Genomic DNA, 8,186 nt, shown 5'->3' with positions numbered 1-8,186 from the left:
ATTGTCTCTTCCAACTCTAAAATTTTTTGATGCATTCATCTAATGTGTCATCCATTTTGTCAAAGTACCACGAAGAACTTAAGGCATTACAGCTTATAAGATCTCACCTAGCTATAGTTATTGTTGATTATTATTGTTGCTGGTGTTGGGTTTTGGGTTTTTTTGGTGTTTTGTTTTCGTTTTTGTCTTTTTTTAAGGATAAGGGATCTTTTCCCTAGTCAGCAAAAGCAGCCCTCTATCGGGCAGGCTATGACACCTTGTGGGAGGAAAGAGAAGAAAGATCCAGCCACTTTCATCAGGTTGCTGTCATGTAGGATCTGGTGACCAAAGTCTAGCACTCTGTGAAAATAGGACTTTGGACTACAAATTGTTGAAATCTAACCTTTTAGCCCAGATTCAATAAGATTTAACCAGGAACTAAAGAAAGAAATTCAAGAAAACCATCTGGCCCATAATGTTTTATTAATTTTCACGTGGATGGTCCTGTGGAAACGTGCTAGGTTAAGTTCAGGAAACAGTATCATTGTTCCCCTACATTTGGAGACATGTTTCTGGGTTCTTTTTATATCTGCAATTCTACCTTGAGGATTTGCATTGCCCTCATGCTTTCCTTCCTGTATCCAGTAACAGCAACTTATAAAATTTGTAGCAGTAATTGTATACTGTATTTAAAGCTGGAAGGTAATGCAAAAGATATATATCATGTCTCTCTGGTTTAGCTAAAGTGTTTATCGTTGCATCACACATTAGTTTAAAAGAATGTGCCACATGTTAATGGTTACACATACACCGTGCAGTTTTTGTGTGTTGTATATGCTCTTGCCTTTTCCATTAAGGTGCTTTAAAAAAATGAATTAATATTACAGTAGGACAATAAATTTAAAGGCAGTGGAGTAGAGGGAATAGAAAAGGGACTCAAAGTCAAGAAGCCCTGCCTTCCTGTCCTACCTCTGATATATCGGTTATATGACCCTGAGCAAATCACTTAACTTCTTAGTGTGACAGGCAGCTCTTTAAGATTAAATTGCAAAATTGGTACCAATTAGGGGCAGGCATAAGGGCCAGCACCTTGTTAGTTTGATATTAGGACAAAGTGAGACACTCAGGAGGTTAGTAAACTGCAAAGGTATACAATAAGGAAATAATGACACCTTAACTTCTTTTGTTTTTGTTTTTTGTAATTTTAGTGAGGTAATCGGGATTAAATGACTTGCCCAAGGTCACACAGCTAGTATATGTCAAGTGTTTGGTCTGAGGCCGGATTTGAACTCAGGTCCTCCTGACTTCAGGGCCGGCGCTGTATCCACTGTGCCACCTAGCTGCCCCCCTTAACTTCTTTAATATTGGGTATCTCCATATGTAAATGCATCTGGTCATCAGGGTATGGTCATTCAGGTGGTCTTCATATAGTCACCAAGTCAGAGGGCGTACTGAATTCACATGGTTGTGACTTTTTATGCCTATAAATGACCAAGAAATTTCAAGGAGTCGGGGACTAGTTAGATTCTAGGAACAGCTCTGGTATCTTTTAGAGAAACCTAATCCCTATAGCAGGGAAATGAAGAAACCCTGGTCCTAACACAGTGCCCATATGCATCAACCCATCGATCAACAGCCTTTTTTTCCACTGTTTATTATGTGCCAGGCACTGTGCTAGGTTCTGGTGAGCCTAATGAAGAAAGGCAAAAAAGTCTTTGCCTGAAGGAGCTCATGTTTTATTGGGGGAGTTCCTTTATTGGGACTTTTCTATACTAATGAAATCATAGCTCTGGACCAAAATAAAATGTATATATTATTGTTATGGAGCATAGTTAAAATAGCTTATTAATGGACTATATAAAATCAAAATGGTAATTGGTCTTTAAAAAAATCTCATCAGATCTTGGCTGACATTTCTGTAGTGCTTCCATATTACTAAGTCACTTTCCTAACAAAAACCTTCTAAGATGCAAGTATTGTTAGTCCCACTTTACAGATGAGAAAATGGAATCAGAAAGGATAAATGATTTGCCCAAGGTCTCACAAGTAGTGGCAAAGTTAGGACTCAAAATCAGTCTCCTGATACCATGTCCAGTTCATTTTCCACTATATTATACTGTCATAGTCTTTGTAATTTATTATTATATACACATACATATAGATCACTATGTATGTTTCTTTACAATAAAGTTGTATCACATTTTTTTTCAAAGATAATTATTGATATTAACTCCTGGAGTACAACCTAATTTTGTAGATGAGCTAAAAATTAAATTAAAAAATTAATTACCACCAAAAAAAGAAAGAAAAAAGATATTCGGATACTGTAGTGAGATTAAAACATACTGTGGAAATTATGTCCTGTGTTATTTACTCTTTTTTCCAGAAGGTTATTTACTCTCTTTTCTCTAGATCAGGTGTTCTTATCCTAGCATCCTAATCTGAGATAGATTTCAGGAGGTCCATGAACTTGAATGGAGAAAAAAAATTTTTTTATTTTCACTAACCTCTAAATGAAATTTAGTATTTCCTTCAGTTTTTAAAAACATGATTCTGAAAAGGGGTCCATAGGTTTTACCAGACTGCCAAAGGGGCCATGACACAAAAAAGGGGAAGAATCCTTGTTGTAGATGTCATATGGTTTTTCTTTCTCGGAGAGGTAGGGTAAGAAAAAGGAAGAGAGAAAAGAAAAGAGTGGGAGGGAGAGAGCACTGTAATTTGACCACAGACCTTCCAGCCATCTAAAACTAGTTTAATACATAAATAAGAGTAGTGATTAAAAAAAAAATGTGCCTAGATTTCCGGAGATGATTCCTCCCACAGAATTACATAGAAAGAAAAACTAATCCTTAATTAATGCTTTCACACTTCAGGGATTCATGAGTTTGGTGAGGGTACTCCCTTCCACCAACATAGGTCGCAACCCCTTCGTAGTGTAGCAGATGGTCTTTGTAAAGGACCACACTGGTGATGCATCACTCAGATTTAATAAGGCTGGTCCTCATATGACTAACATATGAGGGCACCTTTCCAGCCTTGGTAGGGCCTGCCAGAACATGAGAACCCAGGCTTACCCCACCCATGATGAGACATTAAAGTAGAACTTTTGTATATTAATTTACAGATTATAGAGATGTGTGGTAAATTACTTTGGAGATAGAAAGAGAAATATTTTGAAGACATAAGACTTGCTAAAAATAAGGTATAGTTGTTAGACACTGGAATTTGTTAAAGAAGTAGTAATAAAAGTCAGTTGTTGTTGTTGTTTTTTTTTTTAATAGAAATTGTGAAGTAACGAGGGCCTAGGATAGCCAGACTTCTTTCCTCTCCACATTCTGCTTCTGACTCTGCAGACCTTGCCACCTTGCCTCAGCTGCCTTCTCATCCTGTAACTCACCTTGGCTTCCAGCATTCCCCTATTGGTGAGTTTGTCCTGGAACCTTCATTGTGAGGAAGGGCCCAGGACAGTCATCATTTTTTTCCCTATCTGATTCTCATTCTCTACACTTGCCACCATTGACACCAAATGGGTGCCTTCTCCCTCAGCCCCACTTTTCAGCTCACTTTTATGTATTGTCTTCCCCCATAAGAATGTAAGCTCCTTCAGAGCAGAGGTTAGCTGTCTTTCTTGTATTTGTAATTTCTTGTATTTACTTGTATTTGGACCCCCAGTGCTTAGCCTGGCACATAGTAAGTGCTTAATACATACTTATTGGCTAACTACTGTAGGGTGAGTTCTCAATTCTGATAAAGAGTTGCATGTCTCAAAGTGGGTAGAGCACTAGCCCTGGAGTCAGGAGGACCTGAGTTCAAATATGGCCTCAGACACATAACAGTTACTAGCTGTGTGACCCTGGGCAAGTCACTTAACCCCATTGCCTAGCAAAACAAAAACAAAAAAAACAAAAAAAGAGTTGTATGTCAAAACTTTCTAAGTCAGTTGTTTGGATCCCAGAACTCATTAATCACAGAAATATAGGGAGATTAGAAATGTAGTCGGGAGTTTTATTGTTGGCAGATATGCATAATAAAATCAGGAATGTGAACTAGATGGGTAGAGAGTAATAGTTCTACCTTCATCACATAGTTTTTGTTTTGACCCCCTAGCTTCATTTATATGCCTATCAGAGGGGATCTTCGAGGTGAGCCTTAGCATTTGAGCCTCCATGCAGGTCATATGAGATTTGGGGGGAAGCAGAGTCTCTGAAATGGATTTTGGGGACATAGGTTCAAAATCAGGGATTAACAGGAGATAAAAGGAATTTTTAACCTCAAGTCAGATATATGTCTAGGACCAAGGACTATGAGCTCACATCCAGATGTCTAAAGACAACCTTAGCCTGGGATTTTTGACTACACTGGCTAGGTGTAATAATAGCATGTAATCTTTTCCAGCTGCTCTTGCCTGAGAGAGGTGTTCTAGCCATTTTACCTGAGAAGATGAGAAGCAGAGGAGCAGATGGCCCATAAGAGTGGAAATCCCACATATGGAAGCCCAGAATAGTATAGTGTTGGTGAGGGGAGTGGATCTAGATTCCCTCCAACAAAAGAAAGGAGGTCCACACAGCATGTATATATTTACTATTCTCTCAGTATGCAACTAACTGCAGATGGGGAGGGGCAAGATGTGACTGCAGATCTCTCTGGTAAGATCAGACTAGGGTGAAATCCCTTTTTAATGTCTTAAGACCCCCAGCAGCTGGTGGTAAAGACTAGCAACCCAGGGGAACACAGATACACAGAGAAAGCCATCCATGTAATTGGACTCTCTAGAATTTCACTTCTCTTTTTTTCTCCAACTAAGTCTGCTCTTCTGTATTAAGGTTAATTGAGAAATAGCAGCTCAGAAATTGAAGATAGCCCTGCTTTTTTTATATAAGATGTCTGTGGGTAGCCTCAGAGGGGAAGAGAGACTGGTGCTCTCATTAGGATTATTGGCAACAACTGCTGCCTTCCAGTTCCACAGATCAATTGCCCAACTGTGCTGATTGTGGAAAGATAAGGGCTTCACTTGACAGGCCTGTTTGAGGAATCTATTAATGAGGGAAAATGACAAGGTTTCTTCCAGAGGCTCAAAAAAGCTTATTTTACACCTGCTCTACTTTCTCTCTATTTCAGCCACCATCCAGCCAATGATGCACAAAAATCTCTGCTCTGTTTACCGTGCTACACATTAGCACAGAGAGGCCCAGTTGTACTGAAAGGAGCTTGAGAAAGAGACCTGTGTCAACACATCCCTTCACCACACAATCCATGGAAAACATGATTGGGGAAAACAAGATGGAACTTGTAATGTAAAATGTTTATTCTTTAATATTTAGGGCAGACAATTTGATACCCATAGTCTGATCTGAAAAGCTTCTATTTGTAATAAACCTAATTTCTTCAACAGTCCCCAGATATGGTTGTTGAGAATATTATTTTCCAAATCATGAAATGGTCTTGTTCCTTAATGTGTGAAAAGGAGTTTAATTTAATTCAACAAGCATTTATTTTATTTTATTTTATTTTTGGCAACTGGGGTTAAATGACTTGCCCAGGGTCACACAGCTACTAAGTATCTGAGGCCATATTTGAACTCAGGTCCTCCCGACTCCAGCGCTGGTGCTCTATTCACTCTGCTACCTACCTGCCCTCTCAACAAGCATTTATTAATTACTAGGTGCAGGTCATACATAATGCTAGGTGGTGGGAATACAGAGACAAAATGAAAAACAGTACTTAACCTCAGGGAGCTTCCATTTTTCTAGGTTCTAAAAGAAAAAGACAACGCTGGTCAATTAATAACTGCTGCTGGGTCCTGACTGGGGCTGGGAAATATAGAAGCTCTCCCTCTCTGCTAATTGACCCATATAGTTTGGGCCCATGAATTCAGTCCAGTCTGAAGACCTAAAAGAAGAGCCAATCTCTTTAGTCATACTTTTTCATTCTTTATGGCCCAACCCCACTCCCCAGGGAGAAAATTTTTAAAATTTAGATTTGTCTTATATCTAGTATCTCCCTAAAGTGAGTAGCAGAAAGGTACACAATGTAAAATATAAATCAGGTATGGGGTAGCTATTTATTTCCTACACACAAAAGCAACCTTAAATACAAAAGATTCTCTTAAGCACTCTTTGTCAGAAAAGCTTAAACTAAAGAACTGGCATTAATAACCACTGTTGAGATTTAAAACTATACAAGCATAAACATTTACTGAATAGATATTTTACATTTCACCTAGGATTTGCACTGTTCCCCTCAAGGAAGATGTCTTTTGGCAAACCAAGCCAAAGATTGTACTCATTCTCTGGTTGGTGAGTCATCTCTTAAAACAAAGATTTTTTACAGTTTTGGGTTTTTTTTTGAGGCAATTGGGGTTAAGTGACTTGCCCAGGGTCACACAGTAAAACAGATTAAAAAAAAAATTCAGCAAAACTAGCTAACACATCCAACATGTCTAATAGTACATGCACCAATATTTTCTCACTTCTGCAAAGAAGGGAGGAAGGTATATTGTCTCAACCCTTCTCTAGGTCTCAGCTTGGCTATCATGCTTTCACTGTTAGTTTCATCTGAGTGATATTTCCATTTATTTATATTGCTATGGTCATGTATATTATTTTCTTGGTTCTGCTTATTCTGTCTATGCTCACATAAATCTTCTCACGTACTTCTGAATTCTTCATATTCATTGTTTGTTATGGCATAGTAATATTCCATTACATTCTTATGCCGCATTTTGTTTAACCCTTTTTTTTTTTTTTTTTTTGGTGAGGCATTGGGGTTAAGTGACTTGCCCAGAGTCACACAGCTAGTGAGTGTTATATGTCTGAGGCAGAATTTGAACTCAGGTGCTTCTGATTCCAGGGCCAGGGCTCTATCTACTGGGCCACCTAGCTGCCCTTTGCTTAAGTATTTTTCAACTGATGGATGCCTACTTTTTCTCTCTTTTATTTGCTACCACAAAAAAACCAAAAAACAAATGCCTTTGAATATTTTCACTAAATCTGGGGTTTTTCTTTCTTTGACCTCCTTGGAGCACATTCCTAGCAGCATGATTTCTGACTTAAAGGGGTATGGATATTTTAACCACTTCCTTAACATAATTACAAATTGCTTTCCAGAATTATGGAAGCAATTCACAACTCCATCAATTGTATATTAGTGTACTTGTGTGCCTGAGGTCCGTCTATTATTCATCTTTCCTTCTTTTGTAATATTTGCCAATTTTCGAGGAGTAAAGTAAAACCTCAGAATTGTTTTGATTTTCATTTCTTTGATTATTAGTGATTTAGAGTCATTTTCCATCCAGCTGCTAATGGTTTATAATTCTTAAACAATTAAGAAAAAAGAAACCCAAATTTTAGTAAACAATTAAAAAAATGCTCAGTCTTACCAATAATCAGAAATGCAAATTAAAACAACTTTAAGGTACTACTTTGTACCCATCAAATTAGCAAAAAATAATTAAAAGTAATGTAACAATGCTGATGGGCATATACAGAAACTGATATACATTCATTGCTGGCAGAATTGCAAACTTGTACCTTTTGGCAAGTAATCTGGCAGGAAGCAGCAAAAGTTATTAAAATAATCATTCCCTTTAATTGAATATGTCCATTATTGGTGAATATACACTAAAGTTGTTATTGAAAACAAAACAAAAATATTTGAAGATGGTAGAACTCTGTATAATTGCATAAAAAAGAAAATGGGAGCACCCTAACTGTATAGTGAAAAAAAGTGCTGGATTTGGAGGTGGAGGCCCTAAGGTAGAATTCCAGCTCTACTACATACTACATGTGTGATCATGTGCTAGTCATAATTTCTCTGGGCCTCAGTTTCCTCATCTGTGAAATAAGGAGATTGAATTAGATAACCTCAGTTCTACCTTCAAAACAGTATGTCCAACACCTGGGGAATGGATCAATAAATCATGGTACACTGAGGTAATGGAAAACTATATTGCAATTAAGAATAAAAAATATGAGAAATAGCAAGAAATCTGGAAAGAACTTCATGAAATAATGCAAAGCAAGGAAAAAAAGGCAGAAGAGTACACACTAATTACAACCATATAAAGGGAAAAAGTGAATGAAAAGACAAAGATATCCTGATGAGAACTTAGATGGAATGAGTGAAAAATTATGATGATACTTTATGCATTGAAATGAATTAATTTCAATGTAAATAATTATTAAGCACATTAGTTGTGGGTTTTTTTT

At 37.4% G+C, this 8,186-nt stretch overlaps 1 long non-coding RNA gene across 1 annotated transcript; it reads left to right on the top strand.

Moving 5' to 3' along the window:
• Nucleotides 1-3,284: 3,284 nt before the first annotated feature.
• On the top strand, nucleotides 3,285-6,276 carry LOC114037068. The gene is made up of 3 exons (XR_003568409.1): nucleotides 3,285-3,401; nucleotides 5,098-5,268; nucleotides 6,203-6,276. It is a non-coding gene; the product is annotated as an uncharacterized LOC114037068 (long non-coding RNA).
• Nucleotides 6,277-8,186: the final 1,910 nt, after the last annotated feature.

Source organism: Vombatus ursinus, unplaced genomic scaffold, assembly GCF_900497805.2.
Source record: "Vombatus ursinus unplaced genomic scaffold, bare-nosed wombat genome assembly UNPS02000582.1, whole genome shotgun sequence".
NCBI classification, from domain to species: domain Eukaryota; kingdom Metazoa; phylum Chordata; class Mammalia; order Diprotodontia; family Vombatidae; genus Vombatus; species Vombatus ursinus.
Note: the sequence above shows the minus strand (reverse complement) of the source record. Positions and strands in the feature narration are given on the sequence as shown.